The sequence below is a fragment of the Plecotus auritus genome (genome assembly GCF_963455305.1).
Source record: "Plecotus auritus genome assembly, chromosome: 3".
Classification (NCBI taxonomy): domain Eukaryota; kingdom Metazoa; phylum Chordata; class Mammalia; order Chiroptera; family Vespertilionidae; genus Plecotus; species Plecotus auritus.
In genome coordinates this window covers 33,162,806-33,182,797 of record NC_137772.1, presented here as the reverse complement: position 1 = coordinate 33,182,797, position 19,992 = coordinate 33,162,806, and the positions used below count along the sequence as shown (strand labels likewise).

Below are 19,992 nucleotides of genomic sequence, written 5' to 3'. Positions count from 1 at the left end.
CTGGTTAAGTCAGTTGCATACTTTCCTAAGAAATATAATATAGACATGTTCTCCACTGGAACAATATAAGGCGAATTGGGATCAATTTATACTACTTCCTTAATAAATTGAGACTAATGCTAACTTTCTTAAGCATCTTTTCTCGTATTCATTGCTATGAATACATATGTCTGTGTATGTATATGTATAATGCAACTATTTTCATACTTATGTTGTACATAAATGTATGTTTTATAACAGTATTACATAGAGAAAACATGGTTGCATTCATACTGCAGAATACATATTCAAACTAGAGAGCACCAGCCTCATACCAATTCTGTTTAAATTATTCTACTCATTTTCTGAATGTCCTTTATGTAGCCCATTTCATAGATAAGAGAAAAAAGGCCACCCCAAATTATTATCATAACACCTGGTAGAGTTTAAACTAATATGTTCAAGCAAAGTGATTGGCCTCTCATTCTGTTTCCATTAAAGCTGGTGTTTGGGCCTTGGCATTGATGATTTTAAAAAGACACTGTTTATATTTATATGATTAAGCCCAGGTTGGTGTGTGGCAGTGTGGGCAGCAGCATTTTGTTTTAGGACACAGAGCCTTTTGAGTCTTTATGCCTTAGAATCCTGCATTTTCCTCTCGGACCCACGCTTGTCCGATGCCAGGTTGTGAGGGACAATTAGAAATTCTTGCCAGCATTGATCTGTCATTGGAAGCAGAAATAATTGCAGCCCTTAGGTGTCCCCAGTGAGTTGCACCAACGGGAATCCTGCAGTCAGTTTCCAAAGTCGCCTTCCCCATTCCCACCCCCCAGAACTCGGGCTCTGTGGCTGGGTGTTCTCATACATCCTCTCCTACCTGAGTCCTCTCCAAAAATCAAATAAGTAAGACTTGTAATAGTGAACCCCTTTATAAATGTGGTGGTTGTATTGAATACCATGTGACTAATCATTTTTGAATGGCAAAGGTCACCATTGAGGAGCGTCTTGCCGCTACATCCAAGCTTGCATCTCCATGCACTGTGTTCCCATGAGCTGCAGTCCTCAAAACAGCTTGTTCTTGTTGTTGTTGTTTTCCTCATGGGTTCCTGTGTTTGGAGCAGGGACTTTACACTGTAGGAATTTCTAGTTGAAGATCCTTTATCAGCATTTCACAAGAATAAGTTTGTTTGTTTTTTAAATATGAAAGCCATTTCATGAAATTTAAAATGCCCCTGGGGTCCCTTGCTATAGATTTTCCCAGCCATGCTCTGGAGCAGTGATAGAAATGTCTGACTGTAGACTCTCCCCTCCCTCAGCTCTTGGCTGGCCCAGCCTTATATGGGCACAGGGAAGATAAATGAGTGGTATACAAATATCTGTGAGACTCGCCTGTGTGGGAGTTTGCTCGACTCTAGAGGGACTCCACATTTCTTCTCCATGTGATCAGCCAAACAGAACCCAGACAAACGGAGGAGAAAGTCATACTGGGTCTATTCTTTTCACTTTGTACAATTATTTAATGCAGAACCAATACATTAACATTTCCCATGATGCTTTTACAAGAACTTTGTTCTTCAGTAAAGCTAGCTTTTTCTGATTATTTCAATAGATAATGCCATCTGCGCAGCAATATACTTTTATAAAATGCCAAAGGTCTTTTCAAAGGCGTTATTTAAAGGAAGATTTCTAAGGGCCCCTGTGTCTTTCTAATGTAGTGAGTGTCCAGTATAGGCATTGAAACCTTTTTACTTCCCATCGTCCCTAATCAAGAAAATACCTTGAGTCTGTTCCTATATATTGTTGCCAAGTAATGTAATGTAGAAACTTGAGACCTTCTGGTTAATTTGATTAACGAGGGTAACCCAGAACCCACTATGGACTTGACTCTCCTAAATTCAGGCAGGTTATTAATACTGACCGAATTCAGTGGAGATTTGGCATTTGTCTGAGTAGTTTGTTCAAGAGCAGAGCCAATGGTACCCCACTTTGGGGCCTGGCCTGCAGGATCCACTGTCCATAGTGTTCAGATGGCTCTTCTCTTCACACTGCTTAATGGTTCACACTGTCACTGGTGTTGGACCTAGACTCACCCTGTGATTGGACCATACAGATCCAAGTTGGGTTGTGTTATCAGCCAGTACCCAAGGCTGCCCAGTTGATTCAGGTGTGCCATTGAATATTAATCAATAAGATAATGGCAATGACTCATGGTAAAAGGTAAGAAAAAAACCTACTGAGGAGAGATAAATGATGTCATTTATAATTTTCTATGGGGTAAGCCTAGTATATTACTGAAGATAATTACTGTTAGGACAGTTGCATATACTTCATTAAATCATTTATTAAGATGTAGTGTCTATTGCAGTTCTACAAACCTGGTATGGTATGTGTATTAAATATTTGTGGATTAACAAATTTACCTAAATGCATTCCTATAGAAAGCAGGGCTATTTCTGCCCTACTTGTGGCTTGATAGTAATTTTTTTAAAGTAATGTAATGCATAAAAATAGCAGTTGGATGGATTTTGCTGTTCGGGGAGCTGTGTGCAGAGTTTGTTCTTTCCCACAGCTTCCCCTGGGGTCCCTTGCTATATATTTTCCCCACGGTGCTACTGTAGCAGCGATGACAATGCCTGGCTGCAGAGCTCTCCACTCCCCAAGCACTTGGCTAGCTCGGCCTTATTTGGACATGGGGTAGAGTTCATTTGTTCCTCGCCATGGTGACAGCAACATCAGAAACTGTATATTACTGGATAACTTTTGGACTCTAAACAAAAATCACAAATGTACTATGGATTCCCATTCCAAATGAAATCTCATATTACTGAAGGAATAAGCTCTGTGTAAAATGTATCGAGCCTGATTCTCCACCCCTGAGTAAGTTGATGGGGTATTGTCCTAGGAAGAGAATTGTTTCTCACAGGCAAAGCTCCACATGGATAAGCCCAGTAAGCCAGAAGCTGGAGTAGGAAGAGGCAGGCACTGCGGCCCAGCTGCCTGTGCAGTCCTCACTCCCTGCTCAGAGCTGGATGATCTAGTCTGAGTCCTCTAATGCACACAGGATGGTAGGAGGACATTGACACTGGGGGGAAGTGATTGGTTCTAATCTGGATTCAGAACAAAACTCTCAGGTTTTTTGGACTTGTTGATGAGTTCTTTTTCCAATACAGTAATCTTTTGTGTCTATATATTCCTCTTGCCAGATGTTAACCTATAGGAAGGGGATTCTCCAGGGTGGTGGGAGGGACACAGGCAGAGATGAAAAGAGCTTTGTCTCTGTTCTCAGGAGTTGTGAATCCCTCGCCAATTCTCTAACCACCTCTGCAGTTGCTTGGTGAATTTTAAAAAAATAACTTCAAGAAATGATTTCAGGCTTTATTGTTGTTGGAGGATCTATACCTCAAATCATTTCTATGAGGTACATTAGAGTATTTAAAAATTATAAGTCCTGCCCTGGCCGTTTTGGCTCAGTGGATAGAGCGTCGGCCTGAAAACTGAGGGGTCCCGGATTCGATTCCGGTCAAGGGCATGTACCTTGGTTGCGGGCACATCCCCAGTAGGGGGTGTGCAGTAGGCAGCTGATCAATGTTTCTCTATCATCGATGTTTCTAACTCTCTATCCCTCTCCCTTCCTCTCTGTAAAAAATCAGTAAAATATATATTTTTTTAAATTAAAAAAAAAAATTATAAGTCCTATTTCCCTGATACTATATAGGGTGATATACACAAAGGACGTCAGTGAACTAACTTCCCAGACTTTCTCCACCAGGAAATGTCATACAGTCGTCAATACCAGAGTAGCTGTCCGGCCCTCTTCTCAGTTGCTATTCTTTTTCTTATTTCTTTCTTTATACACTATGAAGATGGAAGGTGGTTGAATGGAATGCATTTTATGTTATAGAATTTCTACTGAAGCAGAGGGACTGCCACCATATTATATATAAAGGTTAATAATATGGAAAACAGAGAGAGCAGGTGAAGCATTGATTAGACAAATAAAATCTTTGCCTTTGCACATTTTTGTTGTTGTTTGTTCTGTTTTGTTTACCCAGTGCAAATTTAATGTGCATTAGGAAACTTAACTTAAAAACCGACAGCATCGTAAAAAGATGTCATTTATGTTCATAATCCTTTATAAATACATGCTTTTGCACATTAACTCATGTAAAACGTTGTCAGATTCTCAGATTTTTTCCAACTGAGGTCAATTTTAATTTATTATTTCAATTACTTAGCCAGGTTCCTATTCTCCCAACCTTTTTTGGTTTTTGACCCTAAACTCAGATCAGATAGGTAATTTCAACTTGTTAATGACATCAACCTTTACAAGGCACCTGTTTTCCTAGGCAATCATATTTCAAAAATGCCCCAGCCAGGTGGCTCAGTTGGTTAGAGTGTTATCCTATACACCAAAAAGGTTGTGGGTTTAATTCAATCCTCTGTAGGGGCACATACAGGAGGTAACGGATTGATGTTTCTCTCTCACATTAGTTTCTCTCTCCCCTCACCTTCCTCTCTCTCTAAAGATCAATAAACATATCCTTGAATGAGTTAATTGGCATCTTCCCCATCCCTCAGTAGTCATCCAACCGACATTCTCCCTCCAGGGGCTTGACAACATGAGCCATAAAACTGGAGACTAACTCCCAGAAGGTTGCGATAAACTCTCTCTTAAGCAATGACTGAGTGCTTGGTACAAGTTATCTTTAGCTGTTGCTTGAGTATCCCACAGTCTGTGGGTCCCTGGACTCTGTACAAAGTGTGAGGGAATAATTCTTAACCTCACAAGAGTTCTTAAATTCAACAATATAAAGTGAAAGAAAGCAGAGAAAATGAGTGAAAGGGGAAGCAAAGGGAAGAGTGAGCAGAAAGCTCTTGGAGGTGGGTGGAGATGGGTGAATGGGAACTCAAGAAAATTGCCTTTGGCCCTCCCTGTCAGCTCAGATGGGTAACAACCAAGAGATGACAGAAGCAGCCCCTAGCCTCAGGGAAAAGACTAGGGGGGCCTAGAGCAGATATGAACGGCAAGTGATTGGCAAGCTCTTCTCTCTAAGGTGAGATGTAGTCTTGCTAATAATAGTATCTTCTCTTGTGTATTGCTAACCATAACCTTTATCCTTAAATGTGTATAACCAAAATTTCAAAATAAAATTGAATTTTTATTTGAAATGGCTCAATATAAATCTGAAAACTGGCAGACCATTGTGATGCTATGGAGAGATATTCAGTTCAGAATGTATATACTGTGTGCGGTCTGTAATTCCCATAGGTTTCCATATGCAGTGTGGCCCTCTATCTTAGTTATTTGAAGACACTTGCAAGTGTCGAATAAAAACTCCAGTGCTACTGGGGCAGGCCTCTTTTCAAACCAGCTGCTTTGTTCCAGGAACACAGTTTTTAATGGTATGCTCAGCATACTTAAGGGAAGTCCTCGCCAATATTTTATGCACTATCACAGCCCAGAAAAGGCAAAGAATTATTCAGAAATAGTAGAAAGTCCGCCTGGTTTTCGGGCTTTTATAACCCTTGTCTACACATAGCTCCCAACCACTTTCAAAATCGTGTGGTTATTTTTAGTGTGCCTTGGGAACAACAGTGGATCTGGCTGGTCTAATGCCGCAGTAGCTGCAGCAACTCGGTGACTTGGTTATTTTCTACAGGGAAAATAGTATGTCAGCAGATTTGGACAGTGCCCACCTAACTTGTACATCACATCTGGTGATGCGTTTTTAAAGTGATATTTTCTTTTATGTCTGCCATTGTAGGAAGAACCCAGCTTCCTGCTAGCAATGGAATTTCACATTTCTTCAACACTCAAATATGTTGGGTTTTTTTTTTATCATCTGTGTGCAAGGCACTTGTCTAAGTACTCCCTGAACAGCAGAGGCCCTGAGATAAGGGTGTGCCTGGTGTGTTTAAGGGACAGTGAAGAAGCCAGTGTGGCTCTAGCAGAGCAAGGAAGGAGCGACTCAGGGAAGGTGAGGTTCTAGAGAGAAGGTCAGGACAACAAGAATATTGGGTCAGAGCCTTAGAGACCGTCTGACTGAGTGAAATCAGAAGCCATTCAGGAGACTTCTTTAGAAAAGTTAGGTCATTTATAATTTACTTATGCCACAGAGCTAAGTAGTTGGCTATTAAGATTTAAAAACAAATGTATTCATTCAGCAGATATTGCTTGCACATCGTTCATAAGGTTGGTCCCATCTAGGCACTAGGAATCCAGAACTAAGCAAAGCAGTCACTATCCCTAATCTTTTTTTAACTAGTGACCCAGTGCCAGTGCACAAAATTTGTGCACATTAAAAGGTAATTAATTAGAGGAAATATTTTAATATTGCTATTTGCCCTTTCTCTATAATAGAAGTGTCAGAGATGAAAGAAAATTAGTAGAATATATATGAAAATCTTCCTCCTGTCAGAGTCTGGGGCGCGCCATGGGAACCAGAGTCAAGTCCCCGCCCACCCATGTGCACCTCAAAATCTCATGAGATCCAGACCCAGCCTGTCCCACCCCCATTGGGCTAGATCCATACCCAGCCAGCCCCACCCCCGTCAAGCCCTGCTTGGCAGGGGGCGTGGCCTGAGGTCCTCTGGCCCAGGCCAGGGGGCATGGCCTGAGGTCTCCCATCAAGCCCCGCCGGGTGGAGGGCACAGCCTCAGGTTCCCCAGCCCAGCACCGGGGTGGGGTACATGGCCAGAGGTCCCCAGGCCCAGGCCAGGGTGGGGCGGTGCACCATGACGTCCCCATCAAGCCCCGTGGTTGGGGGGGGGGGGGGGGGCTGCGGCCTCAGGTCCCCTGGCCCAGGGCGGGGGGCGTGGCCTGAGGTCCCCCAGCCCAGCGCCAGGGCTGAGGTCCCCTGTCAAGCCCCACCGGGCGGGGGACACAGCCTTCGGTCCCCTGCCCAGGCCCAGCGCCAGCCTCAGGTACCTGCTGATTGCTCATTAAGGCTCCTTACGGGTACTCGGCCTCCACTGTGGGCACAACCATTTTGTTACGTTTTGATGGTATATTTGCATATTCCCTCTTTATTAGATAGGATTTTCTTTAATAAAAAAGGGAGGAAGGGAGAGGGAGATATAGAAACATTGATCTGCTGCCTCCTGCATGCCCCCTATTGGGTATTGAGCCTGTAATCCAGGCATGTGCCCTGACCTGGAATCGAACCTTGACCTCCTGGTTCATAGGTTAATGCTCAACCATGGAGGCACACTGGGCCAGGCTAATCTTTTTGAGCTGATATTCTAGCACTGTGTTCTCCAATGGAATTTTCTGCAAAGATGGAAATGTTCTTGACTCTTCACCAAGGCTAGTTGAGTCTTTGAAGTGTGGCTAGTGAAATGGACGACTGAATTCTTAAATGTTATTTACTCTTAGTTAAATTCAAATTAAATACCCCACATGGCCAGTGGCTCCCATATCAGAAGATTCCAATTCTATTGAGTGTGGAGAATAGAAGAGACAAAAACTTATAGTCAATAGGTAAGAATGTTCTGGATCTCACATCCTAGACAAAAATAATACACAATAAAAAGTCAAGATTTCATGAAAATAAACCAAGATTTGGTACCTGCTGGGGTTATGTCTTTACAAAAAGGATGTTATCTTAAAAAAATAGAGAGCACATTAGAAGTGATATGCAGATGTGTCAATCAGCCAGACAGGAAAATTTTCTTAACTGGTTTGTCACCTCATCCTCCACTTACTGCATGGCCTCTTGGGGAAGTTGTATTTTTTGCTTTTCCAACTTGAACCCTGATCAGGGCACTTCCCTTCTGAAAACTTCTTGTCTGGTTTCTCCAGTGCACGTCTTGTTTCTCCAGACCTTAGGTAATCCAGTCCATAGCTTCAGAATGTAATGTCTCTCTTGCTTTCTTTTCTGCTAGATTAAGTAAGCATTTTCTTAAAGTTGGATTTTTTTAATAAACTGTTGTAGAAATGAGTTCATTATGCAGCTGGGGAAATAGAGGCAATTATAAATGTTTAATTTCAAAAGGACCATTATAACATTCCCCAGATTTGATGGAAAACGGGCCAGTTTGGCGCTCATACAAAAGGATGAAATTTTATTACTGCCTCAGTGAATGAACTTAAAGGGCATCATTAAAGACAAAGTCAGTGGTTAGGGGAAAAACTGATTCCCATGACTATTGAAATCATCATTTCCTTCATCTGAAGCATGACAGACTTCACCCTGGATTCTGTCGTTTCCTACCAGCAAAATACATTGTTAAATAACAGGAATTCTGAAAGTCATTGGTGAAGATCAGTCACCGTGGCTGTGGCCTAGTGTTTATCAACCTGAACAGAAATTGCCCTGACACAGCAGTGAAGCAGATATTTGATAGGTAAGGTATGATTAATAAGGAAGCATCGGTATATTGATGTCTTAGCACCTGGGTGGAGAGGAAGAATTTTCAGTGTTTTCACATTTTATTTATTCATTTCTCCCTCTTCTGATGGACACTAGACACACACACACACACACACCAAAAAATTGTGTGGCAGCCTATGCCATATTCCTTCATAATGAAAAATTGTACTGCATTCTTGACTCCAGATGTTGTTCATGGAAGATAATTACCTCAAAGCTTCAAACACAACAAGTCTTCAGTGAGGTGTCTATTACCCTGGAAATGCACCTATGAACCAGGAGGTCATGGTTCAATTCCTGGTCAGAGCACATGCCCAGGTTGCGGGCTAGATTCCTAGTATGGGGCATGTAGGAGGCACCCTATCAATGAGTCTCTCTCATCATTGCTGTTTCTCTCTCTCTCTCTTTCCCTCTCCCTTCCTCTCCGAAATACAAAATTCTGGGGAAAGGGCCTTTTGTGGCTTCAAGGAAAACATAACCAGGATAATGATGATTATTTCTGAATAGTGTCTTAACTGGAAAACCTCACACAGACACCAACAGACAGTTGATAAACTCAGGTAGAGAAATGAACATTTCTATTGTTCTTCTAAACCAAACTAAAGCTCTGCTTTTAGAAATCCTTCATTTTCCCTACCTCTTGATGGAATGTTTTGACAAGTAGAGCATTAAAGCATTTCCCCCTTTCTGGTAGACAAGGAACGCCAGTCTTCAAAGACCTTTGTTTCGTTTCATTCACTTCCAATTCATTCTTAGTAAACAATTGCAGGATTTCTAAAGAGACCAGTGCAAAATTCTTACCAACCATGGTATACTTTCTAAAAGCTACACTGAAAATAGAATTTTTTTTTTCTGAATTGTCTTCCCTCTCCCAATAGGAAAAGAGTGTCTAGGATGGTTGAGTCTTCATGTGGAAAACTGTACGACCTTCCCTGTCCAATGTAAGTCCAATGACCTTTAGAGTTGGACAGTCTGTACTAGAGGCTAAATACTCTTGCGTCTAAGTACTCTTACATCAGCTTGCTACAAAAAGTAATTCAAAACTAATAGATCATTTTGCAAAGTTTTGAATTACTTTTTGTTTTCTTCCAGAAATAGTAAAATAATAATCAGAGGGTGAAATGGCAGAAATGACCAAACCAAGTAACATGGGCACATTTTCTTCAGTGAGGGGCCTCTTGAACTTGCCACCTAAATGCACACATTCTGGGGTAGCTTGGGAAGAAGGAAACTGGGGTCATCTCATTTCTGCCCTCTTTTTACTTTCTTTAATCAGAGGGAACCACCCATGTCCTTCATAGCCAATGGCAAAGATGCTGCAGACATCACCGGCAATAGGGTGAACATAAATTTATTTTTAACTGCTTTAGGCATTTCAAAATTTTCTTAACCTGAGACCCTGAACAGCCTACAATTCTGAAACCTCTGGCAACCCACCCAAACTTGTCTATTGTGGTGTAGACAACCAAATCATTCAAATTGTCAGATGTCTGACTCATATGGGAAGTACAAAGAGGCCCTCAAAAGGACCTATGTCCCCACTGATTAGAAAAGTCAAAATACCCCTGTCCCTTTCCCCTCTATGTGCAGCCTAGAAGTTCAGGTTCTCTAAGAACTGAATCAGGAATTGACTCCAGTAACCCAATACTAGCCCTATAATGATTGTTTCCTCCTAGCTACCGGAGAACATTAAATATCCTGCCATAGGAACAAAAGTTTTTGCATCCAAAAACACTGTTAGGGTAGACAAATCTTAAGGCTTTGGAACCAGAAAGAAAAAAAGGGAAACAAAATGAAACGGAAATAATTAATGCTGGGTAAATAATATCTTTGGCCTCATATGTTTTTGGCTGCATTGTCAGCATCAGTGTTTTTTATTAAATTGTTGTCTTTATAAGGCACTGTAACTGGGTTAAGTCTGTTTTAAATAAAGCAATAGAAGGATGAATGAACTCTACGGTGAGGTTGGTGTCTCTGTAATAAAAATTAAAGGGCTGGTATGTTTAAGCTCTGCATGGTAGTAATTATTTTTAAGAAAATACACTAAGTAATGAGAATGGCATCTTTAAAGCCTTGTGTAGATACTAGGTATGTTTCAAGAGAATCCTAATACCAAGATTACTTTTATGTGTTGCACACATTTAACCTCTGTCAAAACTAGCCTTTCTTAGATTTGGTAAAAGACATATTGCCATGGCCTTTGAGAATGAATGAATTTGCAAAGATTTGGAACAACAACAACAACAACAACAAAAATCCTGTGATTCTCTAGGAAGCAGTTTTCTTTTGTTTATGTTGCTTATAGCATCCTACTCTTTTCAACCCAGTTTAGAGAAGTGGCAAATCTTATACCCAAGCAACCAGGATGCACACTGCACTGAGGGTGAGACTCACAAATCTTTTGATTTATTTATTTTTATTGAATTAGAGAGGGAGAGAGAGAGAAACATCAATGATGAGAAAGAATCACTGATTGACTGCCTCCTGCATGCCCCATCTTGGGGATTGAGCCCGAAACCTGGGCATGTGCCCTGACCGGGAATCAAACCCAGACCTACTGATTCATAGATAGAAGCTCAACCACTGAACCACACTAGCCAGGTGAGACTCACCAATCTTTAACAAGAATTTACTCTATGTGCCCACAGCCCCAGCAACACCATTGCAGCCTAAAAGAGAAGGATTGAATACATAACCCTAGGTAATTCAAGTACAACTCTGAGACAGGAAAGCAGGCTTCCTCATGCAAAGGCCTTGGGGTGTATTCAACACCTGATATTTTATAAATATTTGCATCCCTCTTCATAGAATGGTAGAATTATTCATCTAGTACATTGACAAATCTCCTCCCCAACATCATACCCAGGAAGGATGGAAGAATCCATCTGAGAGCGATGAATATTCCTTCCATTCTTAGAGGGCTCTAGGGAAGGAAGTTGGACAGACTTTCCTGATAATTTAATGGGGAAAAAAACAGCGTAGAAATATATGTCTAGAGTAAAATTTATTTTTTTTAAATCAAGTAATGTAAATTATAGTATATTATTGCAAAAGAAAATAATCTAACTCCTAAAAGTTGAACTAAAAATTTTCAACTCTTCAAAAACAGAATTTTACTTTGAGGCTTTCATATAACATTGCATCCCGCTTAAAATTTCAAGATAATAAGATTCATTGCACAACTGCACTTAAAAGAAACTCAATGGTAGACACGCCATTGACAAGAAATAAAGCAAGCGTATTTGAGCTCCTAGAATATTTCTTACCATTCCTTATCAGCTTTCTTAGAACTTATTTCTCCTCTACCCAGTACTTTTTATGAACTAGTTTTTCCATTAAAGAGTTTATTTTGAAAGCATGAGATGCCAGGGGAGTGACATTAGCGGGCTTCTTCTTCAGTTGTGTAGAAGATGAACTAAAGAGCACCCCGAAAACATGGGATTAACCTCTCCAAGATGTATAATAAAGTTATATTAGTGCCATAATTGTATTCTATTTAAAGACACTTTTTGAACTCTCAGTCCACTAGAGGCAAGGAAAAGGGGGTTGCACTAAATAATAGCATTAGGATGCTTAATTTGAAATCCAAGAAGCCTACAATGCATTTAGCTACAATATAGCTACCGTGTAATATGCATACCTTCAGGTGACACTGTTGACAAATGGTTCGTCAGACCAGATGACCACTGTACCATGCAGGAGGTGGCACCCACCATGGCATCTCCTGTGGCTATTGCCACCAAAGCTCTGGAGAAAATTGCAACATAAAACAAGTTAGCTTTGACCCACACCTAACTCCTTGCCAGGACCCCCACCGTCTCCACTGTACTCCACAAATACACACAGACTTAGGTGCCTGGCCTCCAGCATTTCACTCCAACCACGAGCCCCTCACACCCCTATGAGCTTTCTCTCCCATCATTTCTTTACCAGCCCCCAAGCAAAACCGCATTTCCTCCAAATTGTACTGACCTCAGCCAAATTTAGGAAAGAACGTGATCTCCTAACCTTTTTCATATTAAAGTGTAGATTGTTGCTTTCACTGCACCCCTGACTTCCTGACCAATTGCTTGTGTGAAAACCGTCCCCTCCTTCTAATCATTTTTCTCTGCGTTTCTCACTTCCCTTCTTTGGTCTGGCCTTCAGATTTGAACTCCGACTTCTAGCAGCTGCCTGAACAATGAGGACTAAAGTGGAACTATTTTCTCCCCGGATCTAGATGCTACACTTCTAAAACACTGTCTTTAAAATCATGTCACCCTTTTGTACCTAACACGTTACTGCATCAGCTCACAATCATGTGTTTCTAGCAAACATCTTTTTTCCCCCCCAAATAAGTTTTTGTGGTAGTCCTCTTTGTTTTTGCTTCTTGACTGTTGGTCTGTCATTTGTGCAATTAATTTTTGAAACTCGATCCAGGAGTTTACTGTGATTCCTGTGAAATTATTGAAAGGTGCAGCTCAAGTTTCTGATGTGGAGATGGGGGGAATGAGGCCTTGATATTTTATCTCTGTTTTACTTGTCTAAGACGGATCTAATTCAAACACAGACTCTCCATGAGGATGGCTAGTAACCAAAAATGAGATTTCTAAATGTTAATTGCCACTGGTATTTTTAGGACTTTATTTTGAGGATAGCATTGATGAAAAGGGATATGTAGCCATCTGCATACCCTCAAGTAGAATAATCAGACTAAGGAAGTAAACAAAAAGAACTTTGTGGATGAAAACGAACTCCTTAATTCCAGAAGATTAAAAAGACTTCTTTAGTAGAAGGAAATAAACTTTAACAAAAAGGGTTCCCTTCAAAAATGTCAGTTATCTTGGAAGGAAAGATGAGTAATGGAAATCCCATGTTGATCAGAAGGATGAATAGCTTAGTCCTTTGACACTGGCATTTACGGAGGCTGAGGGGCTCTGCACTGCCCCCTGCAGCTTTTCCCAGGAGTCACTGAAGGAGCAAGAGAAAGCTCCTAGAATAAGACAATTCTCCTTAGAATTAAGATATATACAATACAGTAAGAAGCTTGGGATTCTGAAATGTTCGTACTATATATGTGTGTATACATATACATGTGTATATTTATGTATTTTAATTTTATATATTTTGTACTTACTAAATATTTCTATCTTGTGTGTGTGTGTGTGTGTGTGTATTTCCAGAAGAATAGCAATTAACTATCATAGAAAACACTTTATCATGTTTTCAACATGAGGTTTTATTTATTTTTAGTATTTAATGTTATCTTAGAATTTAAAATAAAGACTAGTGTGTATTTTTTTTAACCATAGTTGACATTCAGTATTATTTTATATTTGTTTCAGGTGTACAACATGGTGGTTAGACAATTATGTACCCACCTAGCAACATAGTACAATGTTATTTATTGACTGTCTTTACATCCCCGTGACTTGGTAATCCCTTCACCTTTTCCACCCAGCCCCACCCGCCCCGCTTCCCATCTAGCAACAGTCTGTTCTCCACAGCTCAGATATCCCTCCAGATTTTCAATTGCCACACGTGGTGTGGGGCCGGCTCATTTGGGGACTCTGCCCCTCCTACCAGTCTCTATATGGCGTCTTCTTTATATCCTTGGTTATAGGACTTATGTTCAGCTAGTCTTATATGGTTATCCTGGTTACTTGTTCTATAATTTAATTATAATTTTTGGTGTGGTGGAGGGAGGAGGTGAGTACAGCATCCAGGTACTCCGTTATCTTGACCAGAATGACTCCAGTGTGTTGTTGTTTTTCAATATCAACTATTCAAATTTATTATGGAGAATACATTAAGTTTCACTTTTCAAAAATAACATCTTTTCCTTTTCTACAAGCCAATGCCAACCTACCTTTACAACTTCATTCTCCCCATCCTCTGTTGGTCTCCAAACACAACTTCCTGGCCCCTGTGTCTTCAGAGAAGCTGTTCCCTCCACTTGCTTTGCCTTCCATCTTTGCCCCTGAAATCCCCTCTGTCCTTTGCTGGCCACTTTCATGAAGTGCTCCTGGATCACTTTTGTCAAATATTGTCAGGGGAGAGGTGAGAGTATGTTGTTTTGAATTGGCAGCTCATCATGATAACAAAATCACACAGACAGTGTCTATTTTTAATGTCCTGAAACTTTTCTAGAATACACTATTGTCCTTTTACATTTACCAAGTTTTTACATCAAACCTGGTCCAGATGTTCCTAAGCACTTTGAACCATTTTTGATAGATACTTTCAAAAGCATAAATGTACTTCTACTTTGGTCATAAATATTCCCCATTCTTTGGGAAATATTTTGGGAGGTGGCATCCTATATAATAAAAGCCCAGCGACTAAAATGGCAGAACGACCATGGCTCCTCACCCCGGCCAGCAGGCCCCCAGCAGGCGGTTAGGAGCAATCAGGCAGGCAGGCAAGCAGTTAGGGGTGATCAGGGAGGCAGGCAGAGTGGCTAGGGGTGATCAGGCAGGCAAAGGTGGTTAGGGGCAATCAGGCAGGCAGAGGCAGTTAGGGGCAATCAGGCAGATTAGGGGCGATCAGGCAGGCAGAGGCAGTTAGGGGCGATCAGACAGGCAGGCGAGTGGTTAGGGGCGATCAGGGAGGCAGGCAGAGTGGTTAGGGGCAATCAGGCAGGCAGAGGCAGTTAGGGCAATCAGGCAGGCAGGCGAGTGGTTAGGGGCAATCAGGCAGATTAGGGGCGATCAGGCAGGCAGAGGCAGTTAGGGGCAATCAGATAGGCAGGCGAGTGGTTAGGGGCGATCAGGGAGGCAGGCAGAGTGGTTAGGGGCAATCAGGCAGGCAGAGGCAGTTAGGGGCAATCAGGCAGGCAGGCGAGTGGTTAGGGGCAATCAGGCAGATTAGGGGCGATCAGGCAGGCAGAGGCAGTTAGGGGCAATCAGACAGGCAGGCGAGTGGTTAGGGGCGATCAGGGAGGCAGGCAGAGTGGTTAGGGGTGATCAGGCAGGCAGGCAAGTGGTTAGGGGCCAGTGGTCCCAGATTGTGAGAAGGATGTCCAACTGCCAGTTTAGGCCCAATCCGCAGGAATTCCTGCAGGATTGGGCCTAAACCTGTAGTTGGACATCCCCTGGGGGGTCCAGGATTTCAAGAGGGTGCAGGCCGGGCTGAGGGACACCCCGCCCCCCATGCACGAATTTCGTGCACTGGGCCTCTAGTTATCCTATAAGATAACTGTAGAATTAAACTTTTCTGCCTCTGGTCTGACATTGGCTATTCTAGGAATTTACTGTCATTCCCATTTCCACCATTTATTGCCCCATTGATCTCTATGTTCGGTTGGCTTTGTGTCAACAGGAACTCCCAGAATAAACCGACAGGGAGTTGGCTCACATATGGGAAAGGAGGCAGAGCCTGTGGGCATGACCAGGACCACATTCCCACCCTGAGCAGCTAGGGCAGGGGTGGGCAAACTTTTTGACTCGAGGGCCACAATGGGTTCTTAAACTGGACCGGAGGGCTGGAACAAAAGCATGGATGGAGTGTTTGTGTGAACTAATATAAATTCAAAGTAAAGGAGCGGAGGGGAGAGCAAGAGAACCAGATAGAACAGTCGGATCCAGCCCGCGGGCCGTAGTTTGCCCAAGGCTGAGCTAGGGGATTCTCTCACTTGGTTTTTTTGTGTTTTTTTTAATAAGGATGCTATAGCTCACCCTGAGCCTTTCCAGGTATTCTTACTATTTTTCACAGAAACTTTAAATATAAAAGCAGCATGTACAATTGGATATTTCAAGAAGTTATTGACAACAGTGCCATTGATTTCCCTGAGCCGGACATCCCGGGGCCCTGGGGACCACCATTGAGGTGGATCCTTTCAAAGGCCAGGCCCAGACCCTTGCACAAGGGTGGAGTCAAGCACAAGGAGAAATACTTTTCCAAAACAACATACTTTTCTGTTTAAAAAAACACACACACACACAATGTTTCTGTCTCTGAAGACCAAACCAGATTGACCCATTTTTCCTTCATGTTATTTGTGAGCTATTTCAGAATGTCATACATCTTCTTTTGACATGTCAGGAATGTGGAAATGAGAAGTGTCATCCTGTGTAGTTTTACTTCTCTGCAAATAATCAGTGTTGTGCTATTGTTTCACAGTTAGAGACACTTACAGTTTGTATATAATAATGATTCTTTTTAACATGTTATTTCTGGAAGACAAGTAAGCTTTTTTTTTCTATAAAGATATTTTCTCCTATTTCCACTAGACATAACCCTGAAAAGACAGAAAATTTTTCCACTTAAGCTATAGATACTGCACTGATATTTTTCTACAGTGCTTTAAATCTTGTTTTGTGGTCACTACAGTGAAGCATATATTATTTTAAAACCTTCATATGAAATAATCATTAGTATCTTTTTCCATTTTTAAAAAAATAGCAGGTGTTTCCTATGCCTTTTGGCAGGTTTTGTTGTTTGTCTTTTGTTTGTGTGTCTAAATTTCCCATTGTCTGGAGCATGCACAATGCCTGTTATTGAAGGTCATTGTTCTGGTTCACATGGTTTTATTTCCAAAATTCGGTATGGATTCTGGTGTATGTTAGCCACTATGGAACAATCCATCCCATTTTTTGATAGCCATATGGTTCAGTGACTAAACTATTTTTGTACACATAGTATTTCTAAGAGTTGGGATGTCCGTTACCTGTTTTTGCAATTAATAAAGCATCATGATTTTGTTGTAAGTTTTTCCTGCCACTGCTCTTTCTCATTTGGGGTATCTGTTCCACTTTATTGGCACCCTTGGATTGCAGAACACCCCTATCAGAATCTCAAACTTCAGGCTTTCCCTTACACTTGATGCCCAACCACTACCAATTGTGTCGCAAAAATAACTTGTAGGTAGAAAGATGGTCTAAAAATGTTAGCCTTCTTCACCTTATTGGTATGTGATTGGACTTTTAGTAGCTAATACATTTTCAAGAACATATGTCTTGCTTTCCTTCATAGAGTGTCCATTATAAAGGTGTTTTAGTAATGAAATACTGAACTTCTCTGCTTCAAAAAGTAAAAATCAAAATATCTCATAAAATAGTCCTCCCAATGGGGTCAGTTAATAATAAATTTGAATCAGCCATTATACTCAAAGCACTTGCTACGAAATTCAATAACACTTAGGATTTAAACAAGAGGCTGCCCTCTCTCCTGTGCTTACATGTGGCATGGTTCCACCACAGAGGGCACTTCCTGTGTTCAGTAACATGGCCTTCAGGTCTAGCCATTGCTCACAGTTGTGACATGTGATAGAAATAGCCAAGTAACAGAGCTTGAGGACTCAGAATCCAGGGTTCCCCTGAAATTATATCTTTCCAACGCTGCCAAACTTTGAGAAATATCACATCCTCAAACCTCCTTCTTCCAACATCTGTTAAATTGACTACCTCTTATCTCTGTGTTTTCCTTACACCTTCTGAACTGTAGATTAATGGGACGTGTGCCAAGGAGAAGCATCAGTTTTATTTTTACCCTGTTTTTTTTATTCTATGGTTCTCCAAGGAGATACCACAGTACTCTATAGCAGTGGTTCTCAACCTTTCTAATGCCGCGACCCTTTAATACAGTTCCTCATGTTGTTGCGACCCACAGGTTGAGAACCGCTAGTAGGGTCGCCTAAGACCATCGGAAAACACAGATATTTACATTACGATTCATAACAGTAGCAAAATTACAGTTATGAAGTAGCAACGAAAATAATTTTATGGTTGGGGGTCACCACAACATGAGGAACTATATTAAAGGGTCGCAGCATTAGAAAGGTTGAGAACCACTACTCTATAGCCATGGTCAGTTTTTGCATATCTGAAGCATAAACTAAGAACCCTGGACTCCACAAATTATCCATCTCAAGAATTTTCAGCTAGCCGAAACCGGTTTGGCTCAGTGGATAGAGCGTCGGCCTGCGGACTGAAAGGTCCCGGGTTCGATTCCGGTCAGGGGCATGTACCTTGGTTGCGGGCACATCCTCAGTGGGAGGTGTGCAGGAGGCAGCTGATTGATGTTTCTCTCTCATTGATGTTTCTAGCTCTCTATCCCTCTCCTTTCCTCTCTGTGAAATATCAATAAAATATATTTTTTAAAAAAAAGAATTTTCAGCTGAACTGGACTTTTAATAAGACAATGGTAATTGTATCCTGTTCAATTTTAGCATTTGATATGAATTTATAGGGGGAGAAACACAGAAATTGCTGTCCAGTTGGGTCACTATTAGTTGTAATGATATTCAGTACTATTGGTGGCTTACCATGAGTGAAGTACTAGGTAAGGGCTTTGCATTCATGAACTCTCAACCCTTATGAGTTCTGTAATGTGGTCCCCATTTTATGTTGAGGAAATCAAATCAAGAACAATAAAGTGAGTTGTTCAAAGTCATTAAAAAGTTGAAGAAACAAAATCTGAACCCAGACCTAGAGCCCAACCCTTGACCTTGCTTGAAGGGCATCCTTCAAAATCTGGGTATGATAGTGCACATTTGAAACTCAATTGTTTCTAATTAATTTATTCATCCTCAACCTATCATTTCTGCTTCAATTATTTCTTTTCCTGAGCAAAACCACTAAGCCAGAGAGAAACAATGATATATAAAGCCGCAATTCTGTAAATTAAAATCCATCCTTTCTTTCATTTACTTGTATTTATCCTACTCTTCCCTCTTCTAGAGGCAGCTCTGTTCTAGGAATTGGCCCATCAGCTTGGCTCTTCTCATTTTCCCCTTTTTCCAATCAACACCCATTCCTCTCCTCCCACTCAGCACCAGCTTCCCACTCATCTCTGACCACGCGCCCCACCTTGTAACCTTATCCTGATGGTACCACCAGAGTTCATTAAATAAGTGGTTTTCTGCCCTCTTCAGAAGCATTCCTGAGGTGAAAGAACACCCTGAGTGGGCTGGAAGTTTTTCAAGTCTTCTCCTCAGTATATTAAGGGGTGATGTTGTATAGCCCTGCCAATTAACCTCTGTAGGGGGTGTTCAATCCTGAAATTAATTTTTATAAACCCTGGTTTTAAGCCCTCTTCTTTCTGGAGCCCTTTTACTTTAGCACTTACCTACTCAAATGGGGCATATGGAAGATACCTTATGATACAAGATATATTGGTTAAGATATATTGCAAAATTGGACTCTTAAGATGCAACATGATCTTGGTGTTCAGACATGAGAACAGTGGGTAAAAGTCTTGACTTTAGAGCAGCCGTGGGCAAACTATGGCCTGCGGGCCGGATCCAGCTGTTCTATCCGGTTCTCTTGCTCTCCCCTCCGCTCCTTTGCTTTGAATTTATATTAGTTCACACAAACACTCCATCCATGCTTTTGTTCCGGCCCTCTGGTCCAGTTTAAGAACCCATTGTGGCCCTCAAGTCAAAAAGTTTGCCCGCCCCTGCTTTAGAGTCAAATTCCAGCTCTTATGTCTCTAAAGTCTGTGGGTGACTTACATATAACCCTTTTTACCTTCAGTTCCTTCCTCCTCAAAATGGGATAGCTCCAATGAGGTAATATTCTTAAATGGTTAGTTCAGTGTCTAGCATATTCTCAGTGCTCAACGAATAGTGGATATTACCATGGGTGTTTTACCTTTCCCTGGAATTTCCACAGCTGACATCCTCATAATAAAATGTGAGTCAGGTGGACATTTTAAAGGTTGG

At 41.4% G+C, this 19,992-nt stretch overlaps 1 protein-coding gene across 1 annotated transcript in view; it reads left to right on the top strand.

Annotated features, from left to right (window-relative positions):
* COL4A2 (collagen type IV alpha 2 chain) overlaps positions 1 to 19,992 on the top strand; it is a 188,978-nt gene that overhangs the window by 46,943 nt on the left and 122,043 nt on the right. The window lies entirely within an intron of this gene.